Genomic DNA, 16630 nt, shown 5'->3' on the forward strand with positions numbered 1-16630 from the left:
GTGTGTTTGGAGAGGGGTAGAGAGGAGGCATTTCTGCCCACTGACCTCCTCCACAGGCTTGCATCCCACTTGAGAAGTCTTGAAGGAGATTTTTTTTAAAACTGCTTTAGCTCTTAGTTCTCCCTGTAAGTACTGCAGGGACTTTGGCGTGCCGGGAAGCTGATGTGGGCTTCCTGATACAAGCTATGTGCCTCCCCTTTGCTGAGAACCGAGCAGAAAGCTTTAGGCGTTTGACATGCAAAGCACACCAGAGGGCAGAGGCATCTGGGGTGCAGGGAGCAGGGAACAGAGAGCACTTTGCAAGGGGCTCCAGACAGCAGGCTTACCCATTGCTTCATCTGGGAGCATTTGCCCACAAGCAGGAGCGGGCCGGGAGGAGCAGACAAAGCTGCAGAAAGTGTGACTTGAGATGGTGCACATAAAGCAAAACTAAGAGGTTGTGTTGATTAGCATCCCAGAAAAGCAAGACGAGAGGGGAACTTACAGATCCAATAAAACCCCACAGATCAGCAGTGGGAAAATTGAGGACCAGAGAAGGGCAGTGACGAATTTAAAGTCAACCAGCTTCTTGATGGTTGAGCCCTAAATTAACATCTTACATACATAAAGTGGTATATCTAGCCTATCTCATGGCTCTAATTTTAAATGGGCCAGTTAATAAGAAAACATTGTGGTGGTAGATAAGCAGGGCTGTGTAATTACCAACTACATTTTTGATTCTCAAGAAGGTGATTCAGTCTCACAGTGGTCCTCAATAGTTGCTGGGGTTTGGGGGGGTCATTGTTGTTGTTTTCCTGTACTGTCTCTAACTTCACAAAGGCCTCAGGAGCTAAAAGTGTTAAGAGTCCGCAAACTCAAGAACTACGGACAGGCCCTCCTTCTCCACCTGGATGTGTGTCCTAAACAGCAAGGATCTAGTGGGACAGGGGAGGAGAGTAAACTCACTGCTTAAAGGATGAATTAACCAACAAAACGAAAGGGGTTGGTTACTTCATACTTCTAATCAGTTCAGTCACCATACTCTGGGGGGCCAGAACTTCTAAGACCCAGATGTGTAATTCTCAGGTGACTTACGGTATAATTGGGGACAAGAAACGTGCATATGAGAGGAAGTTTAACAATTTAACAGTCCACAGCAAAATGGTCCAGTGAGTGGCCAGGCATTATGAAGGACTGTCAGAGCTCAGAGAAGAACAGTAGCTTTAGGCAGTGTCGCCCAAAGGGTGGCCATCTGATTAATCTGTGTCTGGTTCCCAGCTGTTCTCCGTACTGAGTCTGTGACCCCGGGTACAGTACTTGACACTTCTGAGCCTAGATTTCTTCCAGAGGGAGAGGAGGGTAAGAATTGTACCTAACCTCTTAGCGGTCTTGTGAAGGTGAATGAAATGATGTGTATGAATAACTCAGTACTACGCTTGGCATGTGGAAGGTGCTTAGAAAGTTCTAGCTACTATTACTGCTGTCTTCCTTTGTTGTTGTTATAATTGTAAAGACTTTCACGGAGCCCGGAATGATGATTGGAATCTGCCGAATGAACAGGCAAATAGCGTGTGCAGAGTGGGGAGGCAAACCTGTACAAGGTGTGTTTTAAGGGACCTACGCCGAGCCGTCTCATGGGAGTGGAGGGATTGTGACGCGGAGTAATAGGTGATCAGGTCAGAAAGAGAAGTGGGGACCAGGTGGTGGCGAGCCTCGCCTGCAAGGAGTATGGACTTTAGATGTAGGTACTGAGAAGGTGACTAGCTTCCGATCTGGGAAAGGTCATGATGAAACCATTGATTCTGGAAGAGGAACCTAGGACAGGAGAAGGTGGAAGAAGGAGGGGGCCGGTGGGAGATGAGGCTGTGGTCCAACGTGAGGGATCAGGGCTCGCAGTCAGGAATGAAAGGAGGAGCCCCCAGTAAGATGCCAGTGGAGACCGAGGCAAGAGAAGTGGCAATCCACGAGTTAGGAGAGGCCAGGGAAAGGACGGGGAACATGATAAGCTCCATATTTGGATGACACCGAGAATGATGGTACATTCTCATAGTCATTTATCCATGCAGCCCTCAAAATGCTTTTCGAGCTCCTACTACATGCCAGTTCTGGGGGGTAAATGCAGGAAGTAAGATACGTATCTGTGAGCTCTGCCTTCTTGGAGCTCCCACTCCACAGAGGTTGAAAGATCAGGGGAAGAACCAGGCTGGAAGATGATGAGTTGAGTGTAAAGTAGCGTCCCGTCTTCCACAGGCAGTGTGGACGGAGCGTCTTCTATGTGTTGGTGAATTTGACATCCTGTCCTGTTTCTACTGGTTATGGGACTTTGGTCTGTGACCACAGCTACATCTCTGGTTTGACTAAGAGGGAGTGAAATTAAATAATCCTGTGGCCTTAAGAGAAAATGAAGTGTGGGTAATTGGACGTATAGGACCCAAGCTGAGGAGCAAGTTCGAGAAGGGAGGCATCTGGGTAAAGGTTGATGACTGAAGTTGTGCGTTTAAATATGCGTCAGTACCTGTAAAATACGAGACGCTTTGCGGAAATTAAATTTGTATAAAACCTGTTAAGGAAACACCCTCCTCCGACCAGACCTCAATTACCCACTTGTAGAGATTGTCTCTTTTGTGAGTGATGAGTAGTGAATTTTAAACCTCAGGAATGTACATCCCTGTCATCGATCTGTTTATAAACGACCTGCCAGCCCTCGAACATTCTCCATCACCTTGTGTGAGCTCAGGGAATATAACACTCTTCTACTTGTTATTTAAGTAAAATAAAATAGGGGAAGATGATAAATTATTGGAATGTCAGGCTTGAAATACCAGCTGGGCCTATGCGTGATACCATATGCTTCACTAAGAGGAGAAAAGCAAGGATTGGCTATTTCTTGTTTATAATTTTGTAGTTTTGATATGGATTTTCTTTGCTTGTCCCGACAGTCCCCCTCAAGAAGGAAGAGACTGTGTTACCCCATTTTCCAGATGACAAAATTGGGTTTGGTTTTTTACTTTTTTTTTTTTTTTTTTTTTTTTTTTTTTTGTGGTACGCCGGCCTCTCACTGCTGTGGCCTCTCCCGTTGCGGAGCACAGGCTCCGGACGCACAGGCTCAGCGGCCATGGCTCACGGGCCCAGCCGCTCCGCGGCATGTGGGATCCTCCCGGACCGGGGCACGGACCCGTGTCCCCTGCATCGGCAGGCAGACTCTTAACCACTGCGCCACCAGGGAAGCCCCAAAATTGAGTTTTGATCAGTGTGTATAAGTTAGTAAAAGTCAGCAGACACCACTGGGCCTAGGCCTCCGCACTTAGCCTGCCCTTTGTAACCCACCCAACCGTCTTCTGGACTCAATCCATAGACATTGCTGTCTACCCAGAGTACTTCCTACTCAGCCATGCAACAGGATAAAGGAAAGAGTAACCAAGGAGGCTGCTGGCAGTTGGAGGCCTGATTCACAGAGGCAAGTAGGCAAGCATACAGCTGTTGTCAGAGGCAAGAGAAAGGACCCAGGGGGGTGTTTAAACCTTGTAATACTGGTGCTGGAGGGATTTGGCGCCCTGCCCCTACCCAGGCAGCGGAAGGAAGCCCCTAATTGCTTCCTGCTTCTCCAGAGAAAAGAGAAAGTAATTAGCTGGGGATACCACTCTCTGCAATTACTAAAAGCTGGTTTTATGGGCTGATCACACTCTGCTGCCTGTCTAGGAGGGGGAAAGGTGCTATATTTAAAGGGAGATGAGATGGATAGATTGATCGGGAGAAAGAGGCACTCAGGTAGACTGACCAGTAGACCAACACTTGACATGCCAGTATTCCCTGCCTACCATATGCAAATGCCGTGCTAGGGATTGGGGAAGACACAGTGAGAAAAAGAAGGGGAGAGAGAGAAAAGAGAGAGAGAGAGAGAGATAATTGTAAGACATAGAGATAGGGGGAAATGAATTGGACAAAAAGAGAGATGACAAGCCACAATCCCACAAAGCGTAATAAGAAAAAGACAAAACCAGTATAGATTGTTTTTTTAAAAAATGCCCCCTTGCTCTATCTTTCTCAGCAGTTATGTTTTCCTCTGTTTTTCAGTTTCTATTTGCGAGGACTCTGTAGGACATGCATTCCAGAAGGGAAAATCAATAACCCCTGTCTCTGCCAGCTAGCAAAATTTGGAACTGACGGTTTCAAAACAAAGCTGGGCAGGCAGCCTTTGTGTTTCCTAGTTAGTCTGAGTTGCTGCACTGCCCTCCCGCCGGCCCCCAGGAGCAGGCGGTAACCTTGTGTGTGTTTGGGCGGGGAGGGGGGAGGGACAGGAAGTGCCCACTGGTTGGTGGCATCTCTGTCTGCTAATCTCAGCAGCCGTTCACTCCATCACTGCACCTGCAACAGAGTTCACGCTCCTGGTCGTGCCCTGCAAGACTCTACACAATCTGGGTCTCCTCTCACTCACCTTGTGCTTCCCATGCTCCAGCCCATCCCTGAACACCCCAAGCTCCTTCCTGCCTCCGGGCCTTTGCACTTGCTCCTCCCTTTGCGTGGGATGCTAAGCCCTCGGACCTCCACACAGTTGGCTCCTTCAAATTGTTCAGGTCTCATCTCAAACATCACCTCCTCAGAGTGGCCTTCCTTGACCCATCTAAAGCAGCTCCTCAGCCCCCACTGCCCTTCCTCCCTATCCCACTACCCAGTTATATTTATTCAGAGCACTTATCGCCCTGTGAAATGATCTCGTTCATCTATTTGTCACCCTGTCTCTGGATGTCACACGGAATGAACATGTGTACACAGGGACCCTGTCTTTCTCAATCACTGTGGAATCCCCAGTGCCCAAATGGCTCATGGCAGAGAATAAGGTAGACTAAGAGCAACTCCAATGAATGTATTTGTTCTTTCATTCCTCAAGTATTTGTGCTTGGCCTATTACATATGAGAAAATCATGCATTATTGTTAAAATGCTTAATATGAAAATAATATTATAAAAAGAATACGACGCCGTCCTTGCACTTGGAGAACTCACATGTGGTGAGGGGGCAGACTAGTAAATCAGTGGTTGCAGGACAGGGACCAGGATTCCGTTGGAGGTAAGGACAAAGATGTGGGAAAGCCCAGAGAGACAGGCCTGATTCTGGCTTCACTCAGGAAGTGACATGAGTTGGGTCTTGAAGGATGAGTAGGAGTTCACCCAGGGGAAGGGCATTCCAGGCAGAAGGAACAGCATATGAAAAATCACCAACCTATGCAAAGGGACAGTGGTATGTGAAAGAGTTGAGACTTGTCAGAGATTCATGGCTGGAGCACAGCGCGCAAGAGGAACAGTGAAGAGAGTTGAGGTTAGTGAGACGGGAGGTGGAAGATGTGGGAATGACGGTCAGGGAGGACCTTGAATACCTGATCCATATGGCAATGGCAAGGGGGATCCAACGAAAAGGTTTTAGTAGGGGAGCAGTGTGATCAGATTTTCATCGCAGAAAGACAGCTCCAGCATCAGTGGGGAGGGTGAATCGCTGAGAAGCAGAGACTGGAGTCAGGGTGGCCAGCAAGGAGACTTGTGCAGTTGGTGAAAGCTTATAGCCCTGAATCAAACAGGCAAAGTGGACCTAAAGAGGCAGCGGCAAACTACAGGAACCCACGGGAGAAAGCCAGCAGGTCCTGGCAGCGGACCGGATGGGTGAACTGAGTGCTTATTCACCAGGGCTTAGCGGGGCGGAGCCAGAGGACCGGAGTTGTGCCTGCCTCTCCTGATGGAAGCGATGTTGCGTCTTGGAAGGGGGATGTGGGAAAATCTGCTCGCAGGAGGCCAGCGGATGCCAGACGCGTCACCTTCCCAAGGTGCAGAAGGTTTTCTACCCTCTCCTTCTTTGCATTCCTGACTGCGTGTGTCGGGTTCAGAGGTGCTACTGGAGGAAGTTGGACGGCACCCCAGTTTGCTAAGTGCTACCCAAATAAGCTGTGTAAAGAAAGGGATCACAGCAGCCTGCCTGACTGCCTGCCCCTTCCTCCCTCCCTTCTTCCCCACTTCCTCCCTCCTCCCTCCCTTCCCCACCCCTCCCTTCCTCCCCTCCTTCCTTCTTTCTTTCCACTCTCCCATTTTTCCATTCTTCCTTCCACAAACCATCATTGAGCCCTTACCCTCGCCAGGCCCAGAGCAAGTCCTGCAAATAAACAAGATGAATAAGCACAGTCCCTGCTTCTCGTCACAGAGGGAAGCCAACAGATACACAAAGAGTGTATATAATATAAATACTCCCCTAGAGCACTCTTCTCTCTCTGGCCCCCTGGCCACCAATGTAAGTGCTCGATAAATACCAGTTGATTTATTAAAGTAAATCCTCTGAAATGAGAACAATAATAAAAGAAACGGGTAAATTAGACTCCATCAGTCTGGAAAAAGATATGATACAGTGTTGTCCAAAGGCAGGATGATGGTGGTGGTAATCGCCCTTTCCCAGAAGTCGTGTCTAGAATTGGAAGCTCTATAGGCAACACGTAGAATTCCTTCCAGGCCAGGATTACACTGTTTTATAGATTGTGTTAGAGGTCCTCTGTTGGGCTTTGTATATTTCTCATAACACCCCACCCTAAGTTCTAACTGCCTTCTTTCTGAGTCATCTTTCCCCTCTAACAGCCTGTGAGCTATGCAGAGGGAGAAGGTGAGTCTGTCTTCCTCACTGTTTTGTTCGGAAGAGTTAGTTTTATGCCTGGTTCATAGTAGGTGCTCAATAAGCAATGAGTAAGTGGGTGACTTTCAGAACAAAGAGGCTCCAGCATTTAGAAGACAGCTAAAACCCTGAGTTAAAGAGCATGATGACATCTCAGAGCAAAGAAGAATAAAAGCAAAGCTGCAAAAACCAGCCCAGAGAAGCCTTCCTGTTTTTTCAGGATAATGGAGACCATTATTCTGGCTCCAGCACTAAAATTTGTTATCTGGGACATTTTTATTTGTCGGCAAAATTCTTTTTTTAACTCATCACAGATATTTAACCCCTCTGAGCACTAAATGCACAGCAAACAAGGGGTTTACAACAAGCATGTAAACTAGAATCACATCTTTCCTGTGTCCTGGCAAGAAGGCACAGTGATTCTGGGCCCCTCTGAGTTAGGTTTAGCTGTCCTATGAGACATACACTGTTTTTGTTTTATAAATTTATTTATTTATTTTTGGCCGTGTTGGGTCTTCATTGCTGCACACAGGCTCTCTCTAGTTGTGGCGAGCAGGGGCTACTCTTCATTGCAGTGCACAGGCTTCTCATTGCGGTGGCTTCTCTTGTTGCGGAGCACAGGCTCTAGACGTGCAGGCTTCAGTAGTTGCAGCACGCAGGCTCAGTAGTTGTGGCTCACGGGCTCTAGAGAGCAGGCTCGGTAGTTGTGGTGCATGGGCTTAGTTGCTCCATGGCATGTGGGATCTTCCCGGACCAGGGCTCGAACCCATGTCCCCTGCATTGGCAGGCGGATTCTTAACCACTGCGCCACCAGGGAAGTCCCGAGGCATACACTGTTGACCTGAGCTTTTGCCTGGAGATTTGTAGATCCAAAGAGAAATGAAAGGGTCTTAAGAAGAGGGGAGATGATTGTTACAGTAGAGATCATACTTTGAGACTCTAGTAGCTATTGCTGTTCTGATTCTTTGTGTCATCGGAGTCAATGTAATAGAGTGATTAAAAGTATGAGTTTTGGAGTCAGACTTGATATTTGCTTTTAATTCCAGATTTGCTGCTATGACTTATGTGACTTTCAGAAGTGACTTACCTGTCTGAGCCTCAGTCTCCCAATCTATATAATGGAAAAAGTACTAGTGAGAAGTAAAATAGGGAAACTGTGTGTCTTACATACGTGCATAGTACTACTTTACGGTTTGCCCAAAGCCTTCATTGGTATTATCTTGTTTAACTCATGCAACAGCCCTGCCAGATCATTAGGGAAAAGTTTATTAGCCTCTAGGTATAGATGGGGAAGTTGAGGCTCAAAGAAATTCAGGACCTCTCTCAAGGCAACAAGAGCTAGTCAGTGGCAAGGCTAGGACAAGTCTGGAGTCTCGGTTAGTGCTTTTCTGAGTGGTTAGCTAGGAAAAGCTCTGAGGTTTGACAAGCACAGAGTGCTGGCTTGTAGGAAACAGCAGGTACAGATCAGTGGAGAGCACTGGAAGAGGGTTTATGGTTTCCAGCACCAGCCAAGATCCCAGGCAGAAGCACGCTGCGATGGTCATCATTGGGACAGTATTTCTGAGAAGACCATCGAAATTGTCTGAAAGTGTGAGTTCTTTTTTTCTTTTTTTAATTAATAGACTTTAATTTTTAAGAGCAGTTTTATTAGGTTTATGCAAGAATTGAGTGGAAAGTGCAGAGTTGCCGGGTACCTCCTGTCCACACGCCCCCACACACAGTTTCTCCTATCATTGACACCTTGCATTAGTACGGTACATTAGTTGCAATTGCTGAACCAATATTGATGCATTTTAACTAAGATCCGTAGTTTACCTGAGAGCTCACTCTGTGGGTGTGGACAAATGTATAATGACTGGTATCCTCCATGGTAGTAACATACAGAAGAGTTCACTGCCCTAAAAACTCCTGTGTTCCACCCATTCATCCCTCCCTCTCTTCTGTTAAGCCCTGAAGTATGAGCTTTTAAATGTACAGGTAAACCGCTTCATCTTTCACAGCCCTTCACAATAGCTTACTCAACAGTGTGAGTCTTCCTTTTTTCTTCTTTGAGAGAGGGTAAGGGACACCCTGCAAGTTTAAGTGCCATAGAGCAAATCAGCAAGAAAGCCAGGACCAGGAAAGTCTCATAGCCTGAGGAAAAAGTATAGCAATTTCTTCTCCTTCAGAGAAGAGCTATGATTCAAAGAACCTACCCAAGGCCTGGGGTTATGTATAAACTGAATTAACTCTGAGGATGTTTAGATGATGGTTAAGTATTCAGGTTCCTCTGTCAGGCTTCCTGTAGTCAACAAACCCTGACTTTTACCACCTATGTGATCTTAAGCAATTACATAACTCTTTCTTAGCCTCAGTTTCCCCATACGTTAAGTGGAAATAATATTACTCCCATCATGGTGTTGTTATGAAGATTACAGATAACTTATTATCGCTGCCTTTATTCCATCTCTGAGAGTTAATTTGCCTCAGATTATCATATCTAATGGACTAAATCTTCCCTTCCTAGACAAATACCTACCCCAAAACACAACTTATATTTATGATGTTCTGCTCCAAAGTAACCCCAACTCTGAAAATTGTAACTTCATCACACCTTCTCTTCTTTCATCCAGTGGGGCTGCCCTGTTCTGGTTTATGGCTTGTAATAGGCCAGGGGCAAAACAGTTCGGATAAAAGGAAGGTGTACCTTCCTCACCCTGTTCCCTCCCCCAGTCCGCATCGAGACTCAGAAAGTACCGAAGAGCCCAGGAATTCTGCGTTTGGTCACAGCTCTACTATTAACTGCTGACTATTTGAGATAGGCTGATTGACCCCCCAAAGACGTGCACATCCTATTCTCCGGAATATGTGACCATGCGTACTACATGGCAAAAAGGACTTTGCAGATGTGATTAAATTAAGGATCTTGAGATGGATAGATTATCCTGGATTATTCCAGTTCACCCAATGTAATCAGAAGGGTCTTTACAAGAAAGAAGACGTGCGCTGGCAGCAGAGGGAGAAAAGACCAGGTGATGCAGGGAATGAGGACCCACCTATCCTGGAGGATGCAAGGAAACAGATTCTCCCCCAGAGCCCCCGGAAGCAACGCAGCCCTGCTTATGCCTCAACATTAGCCCCGTGAAACTGATCTAGAACTTCTGACCTCCAGAATGCTAAGAAAATACATTCGTGTTGTTTGTTGTAGACCACTAAATTGGGGGTAATTTGTTCTGGCAGCAATAGGAAACCCATACGAACACTGCCCTCAGGCTGTCACTTAACCTCTTGGTCTCAGTTTCCGAGTCTGTTAAAATAAGTCACTGACACATTTTGATCAGTGGGTTTCATACCGAGAAACTCTAGTCCTTCAAGAGCCCACAAATAAAAAGTAGCCTTTCAATAATGATAATCTTTTAAATTGTCTCTTTTAGACATTAAGGTTCAACATGAGATTTTGCGTAATAAAGAGTATTATGTTCAAAGAAAAAAAGGCTTAAAAAAATCACCGGAACTAGATAGACAGTCTTTCAGGTTGATTCATATTCTTTAATGTGATGATTCTTTGAGACCCCCTTACATCAGAGAGGAGCGAAACTTTGTCACTGAGACAAAACTCAGCAGCGGAATCAAGAAGCCAGGGCCTGGTGAGGGACCGCAGAAAAGAGGGATCAGAATGACACCAGATCTTGGTGCCTGGAATTTGGATATCAGGTTGAGGTCTGGGCTAGGCTCACCTTCAGAGAAAGGAAAAGAGGGAGTTGGATGTTGACTGAGAGAGATTTTCTGGAATGAGGCTGAGGGCCTCTGGAATCTTTCCGACATCCTTGGGACTGGTTAGGGATCTCTGCAGCAGGCCTGAGTTCAACCAGCTTTCCTGTACCATCTTGGCTTTCTGCTTCCTGCACCAGATACACTGCTTTGCATCTCAAGGAAATGGCTGGTTTGGGAAAGGGAGTTCTTACAGACTCAGGGGGGTGGACTTGGTCAGCCACAGTGCTCAAAAATTATTTGCTGGGCAATAAGTGGTGCTGGGAAAACTGGACAGCTACATGTAAAAGAATGAAATTAGAACACTTCCTAACGCCATACACAAAAATAAACTCAAAATGGATTAAAGACCTAAATGTAAGGCCAGACGCTATAAAACTCTCAGAGGAAAACATAGGAAGAACACACCCTTTGACGTAAATCACAGCAAGATCCTTTTTGACCCACCTCCTAGAGAAATGGAAATAAAAACAAAAATAAAGAAATAGACCTAATGAAACTTAAAACTTTTTGCACAGCAAATGAAACCATAAACAAGACGAAAAGACAACCCTCAGAATGGGAGGAAATATTTGCAAATGAAGAAACTGACAAAGGATTAATCTCCAAAATATACAAGCAACTCGTGCAGCTTAATATCAAAAAAACAAACAACCCAATCCAAAAATGGGCAGAAGATCTAAATAGACATTTCTCCAAAGAAGATATACAGATTACCAACAAACACGTGAAAGGTTGCTCAACATCACTAATCATTAGAGAAATGCAAATCAAAACTACAATGAGGTGTCACCTCACAGCGGTCAGAATGGCCATCATCAAAAAATCTACAAACAATAAATTCTGGAGAGGGTGTGGAGAAAAGGGAACCCTCCTATACTGTCGGTGGGAATGTAAACTGGTACACCACTAGGGAGAACAGTATGGAGGTTCCTTAAAAAACTAAAAATAGGGCTTCCCTGGTGGCGCAGTGGTTAAGAATCCACCTGCCAATGCAGGAGACACGGGTTCGAGCCCTGGTCTGGGAAGATCCCACATGCCACGGAGCAACTAAGCCCGTGCGCCTGCACTCTAGAGCCCGCAAGCCACAACTACTGAGCCCGTGTGCCACAACTACTGAAGCCCACGCGCCTAGAGCCCACGCTCCGCAACAAGAGATGCCACCACAATGAGAAGCCTGCGCACCTCAACGAAGAGTAGCCCCCGCTCACCGCAACTGGAGAAAGCCCGTGCGCAGTAATGGTGACCCAACACAGCCAAAAAAAAAAAAAAAAAAAAACTAAACTAAAAATAGAACTACCATACGACCCGGCAATCCCAGAGCATATAACCAGAGAAAACCATAATTCACAAAGAGTCATGTACCACAATGTTCATCGCAGCACTATTTACAATAGCCAGGACGTGGAAGCAACTTAAGTGTCCATCGACGGTTGAATGGATAACAAAGATGTGGCATATATATGCAATGGAATATTACTCAGCCATAAAAAGAAATGAAACTGAGTTATTTGTAGTGAGGTGAACGGACCTAGAGTCTGTCATACAGAGTGAAGTAAGTCATAAAGAGAAAAACAAATACCGTATGCTAACACATATATATGGAATCTAAAATGAAAAAACCTAGGGGCAGGACAGGAATAAAGACGCAGACATAGAGAATGGACTTGAGGACACAGGAAGGGGGAAGGGTAAGCTGGGACGGAGTGAGAAAGTAGCATTGACATACATACACTACCAAATGTAAAATAGATAGCTAGTGGGAAGCAGCTGCATCGCACAGGGAGATCAGCTCAGTGCTTTGTGACCTCCTAGAGGGGTGGAATAGGGAGGGTGGGAAGGAGATGCAAGAGGGAGGGGATATGGAGATATATGTATACGTATAGCTGATTCACTTCGTTATACAGCAGAAACTAACACACCATTGTAAAGCAATTATACTCCAATAAAGATGTTTAAAAAAAAGTATTTGCTGGGTAAATAGAGAAGCCGTTTGTGCAGGGTGCAGGATGGGGGTGTTCAGAGCCTGAAATAGCCTGGACACTGCTGGTGGTGGGTGCGGTCCTTTGTAGGAGCTGGTGTTTCAGAGCACCCTGTTGTCCTGAAACTGACAAATCCATATGCACGGCACCTGCCATGCCTGAGTAAAGCACTTGGTCGTCTGCCACAAGCGTTCAGCTCTGTAAATGCACAGTGTGTTACAATGTGTCCATTTAAAACGACAGCTATTATTTGCCATTGTTAACACCCTCCTTTAAAGCTCTTTCTATAACCAGTCCCCAGGCACAATGTACAAACCTAAATTACTTCTAAATGCCGATGATCAGTTCTCAGGTACTGGGTCTGCCAGGAAAACTACCTAGCCAAACAAATAAGTACCCAGTGTATAAGGCTTGGTTTACATGGTGCATAGTCCAGGAGCTGTTCTGAAATTTTATAGGGAATTAGCATTCGATTATGGAAGTTTACACTTCTTTTTTTGCTCTTAGAGGCAATACCATTTCTTGGGCACAGGGGTGGAGTATTTGTTCTGAGATCCCTCTAAAGCCAATATTACCCGAAACACTATCTACCCCCCAACCTCCACCCCCAGAATAAACTGAGATTCTCTAGAGAAAGGAGTAGTAGCCTCACACACTCATTCTTCTTGGCCGGTAATAAGTTCTTATAGAGCCCTGACCAGGTATCAGTCACTGTCATTCATTTCTACCTATTATGTCATTTCATCCTCATCACAACCTTATGATTACCGTCACCAGTTTACAGATGATAAACCTGAGGTACAGAGATGTGCTTTACCCACAGTCACATGCTAATAATAAGTGGCCGAGCTGGGATTTGAACCCAGAGAGTTTAAATCTAGAACCTGTAACCACTATACAATACTGCCTACGCTTAGAAAAGCATTTCATGAAGATCAAAAACCGTGGACCAAATCCCACTTCCAGATAGGTTTTATTTCCTCTTTGTACGTTTTGCTTGAAAAATCTGGATTTCCAGCTTCTCTGGAAAAATCATACAATGCTCAGTCCTGCCTGGCAACGACAGACTGGAGCTGAATTGCAGCTTCCCTCTTAGATATGGCGTGTGCTCTCCTGTCCCCAGCAGGCCTGCTTCACTAGTCGTACGAGCTTCCAGAGGATCCCATTGCTGTGCAGAGCCATCTTAAAGAAAAAAATAGCAACCCACCACTTCCCCTGGAAAGATCGCCAGTCTCCAGTACAAGAGCTGGGGTTTCTTCTCTCTGCTTTGCTGGTTGGGTACTGCTGCGGCTCCCTGGGCCCCCATCTCCTTCTCAATCAAGTGAAGATGATTAACCCTTAACCAAGCCATACATTTTCATGTAAAAGTTAAATGAGCTGGTAAGTGGAAGAGACCTAGAGCTCGGCACAAAGCAGATGCTCAATAAATATTAATAGTCTGTACCCTAACCCCACACATCTTTCCACCTTCACGGACGCAAAAAGAGATTATCTCACAGTTGTGCTATTGGCCTGCAGGGTTGGAAGAGAAGGGAGGGTTTGGGGGGTTGATTTGGTGGTCTTGGAGATTTTCTCTGATCCAGTATGTTGAAGATAAACCCTTCAATAAGGGATTATAAACTTGTATCCCATGAGTTGACAAATGACAGTTGGACTCAGCCCGAGTGCTGCGTAAAGGGTAGCAGGAGGTGGTGGGAACTCACTGACTGGAGACCGTGGGCTCCATCTAAGCATCGCTGCTGGTTGGCTCCAGCGGATACATACGGGCCCAGGTTTAACAATTGTTTTTCATTTTTCTGAAAGAAGCAAGAAATTTAGATTTCTGTGTGAAATCATCTGGTTTTGAAACGTCGGAATCTAACGCAAAATCTTTTTACACGCTGGGCGTCCCCACTGTTCAGGGCAGTTCACACCATCTGTGGGTCAGATTCAACCACAAGCTGAAGGTGCCTCCCCCTCCCTGGGTGAGCCCGCCACAGGATAGGAAGTGAGCAAAAGGTTCCGGTAGTTTGTCCCGAAGCCCCATGTTTCAATAACCTGATCCTTGCTCATGGGTCGGCAGGTCGTAGTGCCGTAATTTCTTAAACCAGTTAAAATCCATCTGTCTCCAGGAGCCCTGAAAGAGTGACTCTAGTGGTGACAATTAAGATGGCTGGAGAGGGACAAATTGGGGGGCATAAGGTCCTAAAAGCGTATCATGTGGATCGTGGCTAACTGCGCTAAGCAGACTGCTGACTCTAACTTGAACTTCCCCTTCAACCACATCCCATAGTGTTTTGAGGCCAAATACTCTGCCGGGACGTGGGTTTGCTGCATCAGGGTATGGCCCTGACCCATTCCTGAAGTGGATGCCTTTGCTCTGCTTCTTTCAGAGTCGCATCCCAGCGGTCATCTTCACTGAAGCATCCCAAAGCCTCCACATCCCCTCGGACTGGCACATTCTTTAGCTTGAGTCGCGGTTATTTATTTAGATAGACTGTTTACCCGACTCATGCACATCTATCTCTGTGCCCCCAACGTCGCCCACACTATCTCAACCCTGTCATTGATCGCCAGTTCTTGGAGACATGACCAGAGCTCACAAATCCTATAGTCCCCTTCCTTCCTTTATCCCTGACCCACCATAGAATGTCTCTCCTTTTGTTTTTTTTAAGTAATAATAGTAAAATAATAATTACACGGTTTCATTATAGCCATGTTCCATGTTTCCAGATGTGGCTTGAAAACCACCTGCTTCTAAATCTCCTGGACCTTATTAAGAATGCAGATTCCCGAGCCCTGTTAATGACTGAACGAATCATCATTTTGGGTCAAGACCGAGGAATCTAAATCTTTAATCCACTCTTCAGCTGATTCTATAATGTTTGAGGGCCACTGACATGCTGAATAAGGATTTAGCACCAAAGTGAGAGAAATCTGGGTTTGAGTCCCAGCCCTCCCTGCTGGTCTTGAGTAAGTGGCCGACTGCTCAAGCTTGTGTTTTGTTTTGTTTTGTTTTCCATGGAGACTAAAGGTAGTACCTCAATCAGACAATGTTTATAAAGCAGTTAGCACTGACACAGAGCAAGCACTTTAAATGTTGATTATTATTATTTCATTTAATTGTTATAACAACCCAATGGGGTTGGTGAGATTATCCCTCTCTTCAAGATGAAGAAATGTGCACTCAGCAAGGTTAGGTAGTTTGCCGAGATCACACAGCAGAGCTGAAATCTGAACCTATGTTAATCTGACTCAAACTGTTAACTGTTCTTAAAACAATAGTGGGAAATCCATCCAGAATTAAAATGAGGGTTAAAAGCCTGGAGGATTAAAGGTTGGGTGGGGGGGGGACCTACCCACACACGATGCTAGGCAGGTGTCTGTTGTGATGTTGGACTTTCCCTTTGTGCCTTTGGGGATGAGAGAGGCGGCGGTTGTGACTAGCATTGACTCCCTTTATGCCTAACGCCCCAGCCTTTGTCGCTCTTAATTTGTCAACCCCTTGGAAGGCTGTCAGTGGAGGAGGTCCCCTGTCCTAAGGGTGCATTGGAGGGTGAGTTGCAGAACGTGGGAGGGCCTCCTCTGGAGCAAATCCAGAGAACAAAGCCTCCCTTTCAGTTCCTTTGAGGCTTTTGTTTCCCCAAATAGTGGAGGGCGGAGGATCTCTGGTTTTCTTTGGAGCATTTTTGGGTTTCTCCCTGTGAGTGCCCTACCAGCTGTGGATGAGTCTGGCCCAGCTTTCCGTTTCTGCTGACTACACTGTACTGTAAAACACGACCGCGGCAGGGCAGTGAGAGGGTTGCCATCTGCCTGAGGCCAGTTTAGTCCACGCACAGTGTAGGCAGAAAGAGAAAGGCATCTAAAACAAGAGACGTTGAAATTCATAGTGCTTCCTCAAACTTGGTTACTCTACCAGGATGATTTTCTACCTAAGGCTGCGGTGGGCGGGATGGTGAAGCTGACCACTGTTTCTGTCTGAGGTGAGAAATGAAAGAATCTAGCCAATATGTCATCAAGACTTTTTAAAATCAAATTACCGAGCCATATATGTCCCCATTTAATGAAAAAAATAAAATGGGACGTACATTTAAAAGTGTGATTATAGTTTTATATACGTATATATTTGCACGGGAAATAAAGTCCGAAGCACATAAACCAAGATGCTATTTTATCAAGGTATAACCTACCTACCATAAAATGCACCCGTTTTAGGCTACCATCAAAAAGAACACAAATAGCAAATGTTGGTGAGGATATGGAGAAAAGGGAACCCTTGTACGTTGTTGGTGGAA

At 45.8% G+C, this 16630-nt stretch overlaps 1 protein-coding gene across 1 annotated transcript in view; it reads left to right on the top strand.

Annotated features, from left to right (window-relative positions):
- Positions 1-16630, top strand: part of SLIT3 (slit guidance ligand 3) — a 612652-nt gene that overhangs the window by 399928 nt on the left and 196094 nt on the right. The window lies entirely within an intron of this gene.

Source organism: Phocoena sinus, chromosome 3 (assembly GCF_008692025.1).
Source record: "Phocoena sinus isolate mPhoSin1 chromosome 3, mPhoSin1.pri, whole genome shotgun sequence".
Taxonomy (NCBI): Eukaryota; Metazoa; Chordata; class Mammalia; order Artiodactyla; family Phocoenidae; genus Phocoena; species Phocoena sinus.